General features: G+C 40.8%; 1 long non-coding RNA gene across 1 annotated transcript; it reads right to left on the reverse strand.

The window, feature by feature from the left end:
- Positions 1 to 1,589: 1,589 nt before the first annotated feature.
- LOC134293764 (uncharacterized) lies at positions 1,590 to 10,007 on the reverse strand. Its single transcript, XR_010000725.1, has 3 exons — positions 9,820 to 10,007; positions 7,530 to 7,669; positions 1,590 to 4,977 (listed from the first exon to the last, which is right to left on the reverse strand). It is a non-coding gene; the product is annotated as an uncharacterized LOC134293764 (long non-coding RNA).
- Between the last annotated feature and the right edge of the window lie 487 nt (positions 10,008 to 10,494).

A 10,494-nucleotide genomic window follows, 5' to 3' on the forward strand; every position in this document is an offset into this window, starting at 1 on the left:
TGTAATTGTGGTTCAGGTTGTGGTAGTGGAGGCTTAGGAAAAGGGTGCAGGTGCTTTGGCTCAGCAAATAATCTGGGATGATGTCTCCAAACTCCCAAGGCACGTTGCGGATGAATTTCAGGATGGGATTCCCTTGCTGACACAGACTGATGATGATACTGCTCTGCTTGGTCCCCAGTTTCAGCACTGGGTTCAAGGAACCAGTTTCTTCTCTAGCTTTGGCAATCATATTTCTCTTCTCACATGGACGAGGCTTTGCAGAAGTGGTGGATTTTGAAGGAGAAAGTGGACAAGGACTCCCTGTCGAGGATGACAGACTGCTTGACCAGTGTGAAGTCCATGAAGAAGACTGAGCCTGCTCTCCAACTTCAAATCTCTGGCCAACATTGTGCAAGCCTCGAAGGAGGACCCATCTCACTGCCCAGGAATCGAGCCACAAAAGGCCACGAGGGTCTTCAATGCCCTCCACAAACCTTTCTTCAAGCTTCCCGAAGACCAGAAGCCTCCTGCGAACAGGGAAGCAAAGAGTAAACATTTTGCATCCAATTGTTGTGACTCAGCAGGAGCCTGAACCTCAGATTGACAATGATGAGGAAAGAGGGATTCAGGTTCCCAATCTCCCCGAAAGGCCTGTAGTGTTAGAAGATGAGGAACAGAGAGTGCAGTTTCAGGTTCCCACAGGAAAGGCTGGAATAGATGACTCTGAAGCCAGCCAGGTGCATACTGACATGGGAATGGGAGAAGGGAGGACGGAAGATTCTCGGCTTAATGATGAGTCTCAGAGAAATAATGAGCAAGTTGACCTTGATGGGACGGGCTCCTTAGATAGGGCTGAGCGTTTGGAATTCAGAGTTCGGCGAAGTGTGAGAATCGCAAACAGAAGAGAGGCGAGGGAGCAGAGAAATGCTTTCATGTTTTGCAAAGAGTATTAAAAGGGGGAAAGCGTTCAGGGAAAAGCCTTTGTCAAAGCAACTTTCCTTCACTGGAAAAACAAGTTCTAGTTTTCCTGCTGTGTCTTGGAATCTATTGCCTTCCATGTATCCATGTTCGTTGGAATTTGCCATTCTTTCTTTGGATCTTGTTTTTGCCTTGTGAGTTACTGACTTATATCTTTGGATGATATTTTATAACTGACTTTTGGTGTTTTGCTTTTTGAAGAACTTTCTACTTTCTATCTTTAATAAACCGAAAAGACTTAAACCTGGTGTGCAGTTTGTGTGTTAGAGCAAGGTGAATCGAGCCTGGGGTGTGAAACCAATTGCATCCCTGGGACGTTTGTGAAAACAAAAAACAAAACAAAAATAAAACGACAAACTGCAACCAAAAAAAAGAGTGCTCAGAGGAATAATAGCCACTTTCTAAAGCAAAGATGGGGACTATAAGTCCTACAAGGCACAAGCTGTATCTAGATTCTACATTTACTGCTCTGGTTGTACTCAAATCCTCCCCAATTGTCATTATTGTTATTTTCCTGACAATTTTGGGATTATGTTTCATTGCAAACCACCAATATAGCCTCAAGCCAGCTTCACTTGTGTCTTTTTCGATCTCCCCCACTTTAATGTCCTCAAAATCTACAACAACAGTGAGAAAATTTATTTATTTATTTATTTATTTCCATCATTTCTATCCCGCCCTTCTCACTGAAGGGACTCAGGGCGGCTTACAAAACTGGCAGAATTTGATGCCAATACACAACAATACAAAATAATAAAACATAAGCAGTTAAAAACAGATTTAAAACAATACAAAATACTTGAGCCATTCATCCACAGAACCTTGTACATAAACCTTAGTCCAGACCGAGTCGAAGCCAACAAAACTTGTATTTAGCAACACAGCAAAACCTCTGCTAGGTCTTATTTTCAGGGGATGTCTTATTTTTGGGGAAACAGGGTATGTTCCAGAAGCATTCTCTCCTGACTTCTCGCCCACATCTGTGGCAGGCATCCTCAGAGGTCGTGAGATCCGTTGGAAACCGCGCAAGTGGGGTTCACATATCCGTGGAATGAAGTCCAGGGCGGGAGAAAGAACTCTTGTCGGTGAATGTTGCAATTGGCCACCTTGACAAATTGAATAGCCTTGCAGCTTCAAAGCCTGGCTGCTTCCTGCCTGGGGGAAGGCCATTCAATGCTAATCAAGCTGGCCGATTGCAACATTCACACTTGCCTCCAACATTCCCACAGATATATAAACCCCACTTGCGCAGTCTCCAACAGACCCCACAACCGCCGAGGATGCCCGTGGTAGATGTGGGTGAAACGTCAGGAGAGAATGCTTCTGGAACATGGCCAGACAGCCCGGAAAACTCATAGCAACCCAAAGCTATTATTAAAATGCTTGACACATGGCCAAAATGACCACCAGAAGTGATATATGACTTCCAGTGAACCTCAACCACCAAAGTATAGTCTCTATGGGGACACCTATTGGGTATTGTTATTTATTTGCCCCAAACTTAAAGGGTCATAGATGTCCAGGGACCATAACTTCCCTCAGCTGAGTGATATGCAATGTACGAACTAGAAAATTCTTTGTAGCATTTACATAAGCCATAGTTCTCGGCAGATGCTAGGAATTTAGTTACCCGCACCCAATTGTCACATTTCAAACAACCCACACACTTCTTTCCCTTAACACACGACAATACATAACCCAGCACGTATTTCTCCTGTTGAACTATTTACTTTGCAAATGCTAAAAAAGATTAGGATTTCTTTCTCTTTTTTTTTTTTCCTCCCTGGGTTTTTCAAAGAGATGGCTTAGGAGGGCGGAGGTGGGAAGGAGAGGCTTATAAAATCACACATTGTTTTGGGGAAAATGTTAAGAGGCAACAGCTGTTTCATCTATTTTATAATACAAGAGTGACAGTTTCCCCGAGGAAATAAACACACATAACGGAATTTGGGGGCCGGGTGGAAGTCTGAATGTGCTCCGGAAAAAAAAAAAATACAAGCATTGAACTCCTAGCCTTCCTCCCACCTTCCAGTGGCGCAGATGTCTCTTTGTGAATCGGACAAATGCGCCCAGCTGCTGGAGAGGAATCCAATGATGAGCATTCATTTGCACCCATGGAAGACCTTGTGTCCACCAAAAGAGGTCTAGAGATCCTCTATTTTCAACCAATACGGCTTTTCTAAGGTTGCATTGACACTGCAGAATTAATTCAGTTTGACTCCACTTGAACTGTTATGGCTCAATGTGATAGAATCCTAGGAGGTGTAATTTTACAAATTCTTTAGCCTTCTCTGCTAAAGAGTGCCAGACTATCTATCCCATGAGTTTGATTTTGTTTCAGAGGTAGAGTCTTGGCGATGGGTTCGTAAGTGACTGTGGAGACTTCTTCTGGATCAGTGTGGTCTTTTTTTCACAATGAGGACATAGCAGTCGTTGTTATAATTTCTATGAGATATTGTTTTTATACTCCTGTACCATTTTATGTTATATGCTGCACCTTGGAGTTCCTTTGTAAGCCGCCCCAAGTCCCTTTGGTGGGATATAAATAAAGATTATTATTATTATTATTATTATTATTATTATTATTATTATTATTATTATTATTATTATTATTATTATGATGACACAGCAAATAAGATAGATATGCTGGATTTCGTTTCACAAAAATTATTATTATTATTATTATTATTATTATTATTATTATTATTATTGACACAACAACATAGTATGACATAGCAAACAAGATAGATATGCTGGATTTCATATCACAAAATCACAAGTCGAACACTTCCCAAGCGTTTAAGACTGTGTGATATATTTTCGGATGATGTGTGCAGATCCCAGCAGGGTGGCCTTTTGCAGTTGGCAGATCGTAATTTTGTCAATGTCTATTTCCAAATGCTGGCTGAGATCTTTTGGCAGGGCACCCAATGTGCCCATCACCACCGGGACCACCTACACTGGTTTCTGCCAGAGTCTTTGAAGTTCAATCTTGAGGTCCTGATAGCGGCTGAGTTTTTCCTGTTGTTTTTCATCAGTTTGACTGGTATGGCGACATCAATAATCCAAACCTTTTTCTTTTTCCACAACTGTGATGTCTGGTGTGTTGTGTTCCAGAACTTTGTCAGTCTGGATTTGGAAGTCCCACAGTATCTTTGTGTGTTCATTTTCCAATACTTTTGCAGGTTTGTGATCCCACCAGTTCTTTACTTCTGGGAGGTGGTACTTGAGGCATAAGTTCCAATGAGCCATTTTGGCCACATAGTTGTGCCTCTGTTTGTAGTCTGTCTGTGCAATTTTCTTACAGCAACTGAGGATATGATCAATGGTTTTGTCAGTTTCCTTGCAGAGTCTGCATTTTGGGTCATCAGATGATTTTTTGATCTTGGCCTTAATTGCATTTGTTCTGATGGCTTGCTCCTGGGCTGCAAGGATCAGACCTTCTGTCTCCTTCTTCTTTTCCACAACTGTGATGTCTGGTGTGTTGTGTTCCAGAACAGCCGGTAGCCTGTTAGGAATTGTGGGAGTTGAAGTCCAAAACACCTGGAGGGCTGGAGTTTGGCCCTGCCTGTGCCAAATCCATATGGGATTGGGTAGCCCATCTAGGACCATTGCAGTCGAGATGCAGTTGCCCATCAATACATGAATGTCCACAATGTCCTGTATTGTTGGTCACAAAATAATTCAAAGTGCACCAGTATGGACATAGACAACACCAAAAGCCAGCAAGGCTCCATTCCATATTAGCTTTGGAAGTAGCTATCCAAGGTGCTGAACCCAATGCTGACAAATAGATTCAGCACCTTGGAGAGATCTTCTATTGGTTTGATCTGAACCCACGGCAGATTCTCTATTAGGTCGCAGTTTGAGCCAGGAACGTGGGAGTCTGAAGTGTTGAATTACCCATTGCAGTTCCCTCTCTTACTTAGTAATGCTAATGAAAAAATACGAATGAGTAATAACAATTAATAACGGCTGCTGCCTCAGTTTCCCATCTGAATCATCAAAGGGAGCTAAAACCTAAAGAGAGAGAAAAAGAGAGAGGAAGGAAAAAAAAGGATAAAATTGCCAAGACTGTGAACATCAAAGACGGAGTGCAAGTCAGACAATTTTCATTGTTTCGGAGATAATAGCTTTTGGTATTTGATAGGGCACTGTGATTTGTGGTTTGTGTACCCGCTTTTTTTCTCGCCATTTATTACCATTCTTTGACACTAATCCATTTACCGAAAGTACTACTGGGATAATTTCAACTTGAGATAATTTATATGTAGATATTTTAATTTCCTTCCGCAAACCTGCATAGTTTCATAAAGCCTTCTGCTTGGCTGCTTTAATATCTATATTCCTGGGGAACATCATCCCATTTTTAATCGTCTTGGCATAGACCTAAGGGCTGGTAGTTTGTCTTTGGGATGATGAATCAGTCCTGGGTTTTTGTCCGAAATATAAGGGAACTATCCAAGGTGTAGAACCCTATCTTTCAAATATGATCTGGAGTTTGGTTAGGAAACTAGATGCTATTTGCAATTTGCGCTGGCTTTGGGGATTCCTTGGTTTGGGTTGACCAACCTCAGCGGATACTGGCCATCACTGGGTCTATTTTATATTGCTCTTACTTGATTTCCACTCCAGGAAAGGTGGTATAAAGCACTGGACTATGATTCTGGAGACCAAGATGAAATCTCTTCTCGGCCCTGGAAACCCATTGGGCATATCTTAGGGTGCATCTATACTGCAGAATTAACACAGTTTGACACCACTTGAACTGCCATGCCTTGGTACTATGAAATCGCTATAGTTTTACTTGGTGTTTAGCCTTTGTGGCGCAACTGATTAGTAGCCAGCAACAATATGTCACTATTGGTTTGAAAACTGGGTCGAGATTAAGCTCCCGACCATTAATAGCCTAGTTTACTGCCCACCTAAGCAGCTCAAAAATAGTTGCGGTTGTGAGTAGAGAATCTAGGTACCGCTTAATGCGGGGGGGGGGGGGGCAATTTCACTTAATTTTTGACACCATAAAAATGCTGGCTTGCGAAGAGTAACGAGGAAGTACTACCATCAAAAAGGACTTGGTGTCACAGTGGATGATGAAACGGCAGCTCCCCTGTGGCCAGAATTGCGTATACCGTCATGAAGCTGGGAGCTGGAAAATGTTATTGTCTGTCAGTATGTTGTCTGCTTAATAATGGCATCGAATGTTTGCTATTTATATGTGCATTGTAATCCACCCTGACTCCCCTTCGAGGTGAGAAGGGCCAAATAGAAGTACTGTAAACAAACAAATAAACAAACAAATAAATAAAATCTCTGTTTTGTGTTGGGGCCTCATCAGTCCCATGATTTCTTAGCATTGAGCAATGGCAGCTAAGGTTGTGTCAAACTGCATTAATTCTACAGTGAAGACTTTCAAACGAAGACAAAGACATGCCCTGAATAAATCTTGCAAGAAGAACCTACAAAAGGTTTGCTTTAGTTGGAAGTGACTTGAAGGCATGCAATGACAATACAATCCTCTTGAAATGGACACCGAATTGCATGCCAAACTCATCAAATTCAGTATGGATTTAGCCCTTGGACCTAAAATATTGCAAATGGCCCAAATCCTGTTGGTTAGTCTAAATTGGACTAACAATGACTGACTGGAGAGTCAATAAGTAGAGAAGTCCAATTGATTCAACAGTTCAACACTAGTTTGTACTAACAATAGGATTTTACTTTGTCCATTTCAACTGTGAAATTACCTTCCCCATTTCGGCCTATTTCGGCACATGTTGCACGTTGCCTGGGTTCTATGAATTAGTCTCCAGTGTTAATATTATATGTTTTATGTTGATTTTAACGATTGTTTTTATTGTAATTGATGTTTTTATTGGATAACTGTTTTATTGCTGTGTTTTGATATTTGATTGTTTTATCGGGCAAGGCCCCATGTAAGCCACCTCGAGTCCCTTCGGGGAGATGGGGCGGGGTATAAAAATAAAGTTATTATTATTATTATTATTATTATTATTATTATTATTATTATTATTATTATTATTATCCAACAGAGCAGAAGTAAAAGGTTAAGAAGACACAGGACTCCCCGGCTTTATTTAGGGTTTCACTGACATGTGTATTTGGGGCTGTTCCATATCGATACAGCATAACAAAGGAGGTGACAGAGTTTATATGAAGCCTGAGATGTTTGGAATAATTGCTTCTGGATTTTAAAAAAAATATGTCCCATAATCGAAGAGAAATACGGCAATTGATGGGATTAACAGCTGGCAACGGTAAAAGACATTAACATTTCTCCATCATATCCTGATCGGTTCTGCCTACGTTGTAAATCTGGAAGGCACCATTGATTTTGGCAACAGCCCTTGGATGTATAAAAGACAATGGGATCCCCATTAACTTGTAATATTCATTGCCCTCAAGGGACTACTGAGGTGAAACCTGTTGGTTGTATTTTTTATGAACGTCTAGGCAGTTTCTAAGCCTGTGATAAGTATAATATAAGCCAGCTATCAGTGGGTAAATGCATCCATTGCCTTTCACACAGAAACTGAAATGGATTTGCTCACCCAGATTCTCCCCGGTGAATACAATTCTCCAGATATTCCACTATTGGGCAAATATATTATCTTCTGCTTCAACATTTGGGATGTGAATCTCATGTGTTTCCTTCCCTTTTTTCCATCTCTTCCATAGACTTCTGAAAAATCTAAATTGTAATAAAACTGAAGGGTTACGTTTCAAGTGTATATTGTGTTAAAATGATAAACATAAAAACACCGCAAGATAGCAAAGCAGTAGAAAGAGTGGCAGGTGGTCCCTTAGAAGGAGTGAATTTGCTCCAGGATTTTGTTCCTGTTTTAAAGGAGCTGTTCAAGGTGCTGAATACTAGCAATGAAATAGGTTCGGCACCTTGGAGAGTTCCTTTGATTTTCTTGTTGTTTGTTTCCTTGCTTGTTTGCTGGGAGTGTTACATCTTACCCTTCAACCTTAACATTGCCCAAAATGTTTTACAGTTTATTAGTTAGAGAGTCCACTGCTGTCAGGGTTACAGTCTAAATAAGACCCATTATGCAAAGAAAAAGTAATAGCGAATGGACTACAAAGTGAATTCACTGCCACATTGACATAGGAGATATTGGTAGATGTTAAACAGAAAAGCAGTCAGGAGGATTGGTGAAAACATTGGGATATGTATTTTGAGCCATCACTTTTCTCCTGCAGCAAGCGCTGAATCTACGAGGGTTGAATGAAAAGTAATGCCTCCACCTTCGTAACTCCTCAACAGATGGCAGTACTGGTACGCGGCAGGTACTGGCTTGTTCAGTCGACTCTTCTCTGCAGTTCCATTTGGTGGGAAGCCTTAGCATTGAACGGCTGTGTTGTTAAAGTGTGAAGTATGGAACCCTCTGTTTTCCCTCTGACATTAAGTCCAGTCATGTCCGACTCTGGGGGTTGCTGCTCATCTCCAGAGCCAGCGTTGTCTGTAGACACCTCCAAGGTCATGTGGTTGGCATGACTGCATGGAGTGCCATTACCTTCCCGCCGGAGAGGTACCTATTGATCTACTCACATTTGCATGTATTTGAACTGCTAGGTTGGCAGAAGCTGGGGCTAGCAGCGGGAGCTCACTCTGCTCCCCGGATTCAAACTGCTGAACTTTTGGTCAGCAAGTTCAGCAGCTCATGGTTTAGCCTGCCGTGCCACAGGGAACAAAGCAACACCTGGTCACAACTGAATTCTGCACTTAGACTGAGCTACTGCAGGCTAAAGGGTTTACCGTATATACTCAAGTATAAGCCGACCCAAATATAAGCCGAGGCACCTAATTTTACCACAAAAAACTGAGAAAACATTGACTCCAGTATAAGCTGAGGGTGGTAAATTTCAGAAATAAAAATAGATACCAATAAAATTACATTAATTGAGGCATCAGTAGGTTAAATGTTTTTGAATATTTACATAAAGCTCAAATTTAAGATAAGACTGTCCAACTCTGATCCAATCATTATTCTCATCTTCAATGTAAATGTGCTTATGTATCCTTTTAAGAATAATAGAGTAAAATAATACATGTAATAATAATAAAAATAAATACAGGAAGATAATACATGTAATAATAGAGTAAAATAATAAATGCAATAATAATAATAAGATCAGAGTGAAATAATAAATGTAATAATAATAATAAAAAATAGAGTAAAATAAATGTAATAGTAGCAACAATAATAAAGAAAAATAATAAATGTAATAATACCAATAATAATAGAGAAAAATAATAAATGTACCATATATTCTCGAGTATAAGCTGACCTAAATATAAGCTAAATATAAATATAATAAATATAAATATAATAAATATAACCTAAATATAAGCCAACCAGGACCAGTATAAGCCAAGGGGGGCTTTTTCAGTCTTAAAAAAAGGGCTGAAAAACTAGGCTTATACTCGAGTATATACAGTATATAATTAATTAGTTAATAAAATGCCTCCAGTTTAATTCATTGCCCATGACTCATTTCTTTATTTCTGGGTGGTGGGAGAAAACATGTACAATAATATCCTTGTATCCACGAGGGATGGGTTCCTGGTGGACCACAGTTATCCGAAACCATGGATACAACCAAATGCCAAATTATATGAATTCTCAGTCCAGCATACTCTGAGTTGCCCTATTGGTCCTAGAAATTCCAAGAGAGATATTTTTTACTAGACCCTCCAGGATGACTCTAGGAAAACTTCCAGGTGAAGCATACCATAGAATCACTTGGAGAGCCTAGAAAATCCTTAGGTTGGATCTACAGTGCCAAATAACGCAGTTTGAGCCACATTATATGGTAGGTGTAGGTCATACCTACCTCCTACTTGCCTTTGCTCTTATGAATGCAAGGCCACAGCACAGCCCTGTTGCTAGGAACGGGGGTGTTCCTGCTTCCCCGTGGATCCAATTTATCAGTGCAGAGCTCGCAAGGCCTCCTTCCTCCCATCCAGAAAGCTCCGGGGAGGCAAAGAAAATGCTTACAGTGGATAACCCTCCCGATATTTGTAATAAAGCCAGCTGCCCGTGGTTACCATGGTACCTCAGAGAGAAAGTGGAACTGTGTTACGGTGGCAGGATTAGTACTTAACGGTGATAAAACAGTCTGCACAAAGGAGAATTTACTTGTTAGCTATGGAGAAAAGGCATCACATTACATCCTGAGGGGACATTTCTGTTGGATTCTGAAAAGGGGTAAGCCATCTCCAAGATAGGCGTAGGCAAAGACCTTGGATGTCTCTTGTTCATACACTGTAAAGTAATGTGGATTTGAGGGCAAAGAGGAACAAAAATGTTAGACCAATTCACCATTTCAACTATGGACTGAATGATTCTCTGGCATTTGGGCCCAACCAACAGGAAGCCATACATGCAGTTGTGCATTCTTGCTTGGAATGTAGCCATATGTTCCAGGTGTGCAATCCATCAAAGATACCATGGGACAATGGTGCAGTTATGCCATCAGTTACACAATGCTGGCACTCAACAGCAGGGT

Source organism: Anolis carolinensis, unplaced genomic scaffold, assembly GCF_035594765.1.
Source record: "Anolis carolinensis isolate JA03-04 unplaced genomic scaffold, rAnoCar3.1.pri scaffold_10, whole genome shotgun sequence".
Lineage (NCBI taxonomy): Eukaryota > Metazoa > Chordata > Lepidosauria > Squamata > Dactyloidae > Anolis > Anolis carolinensis.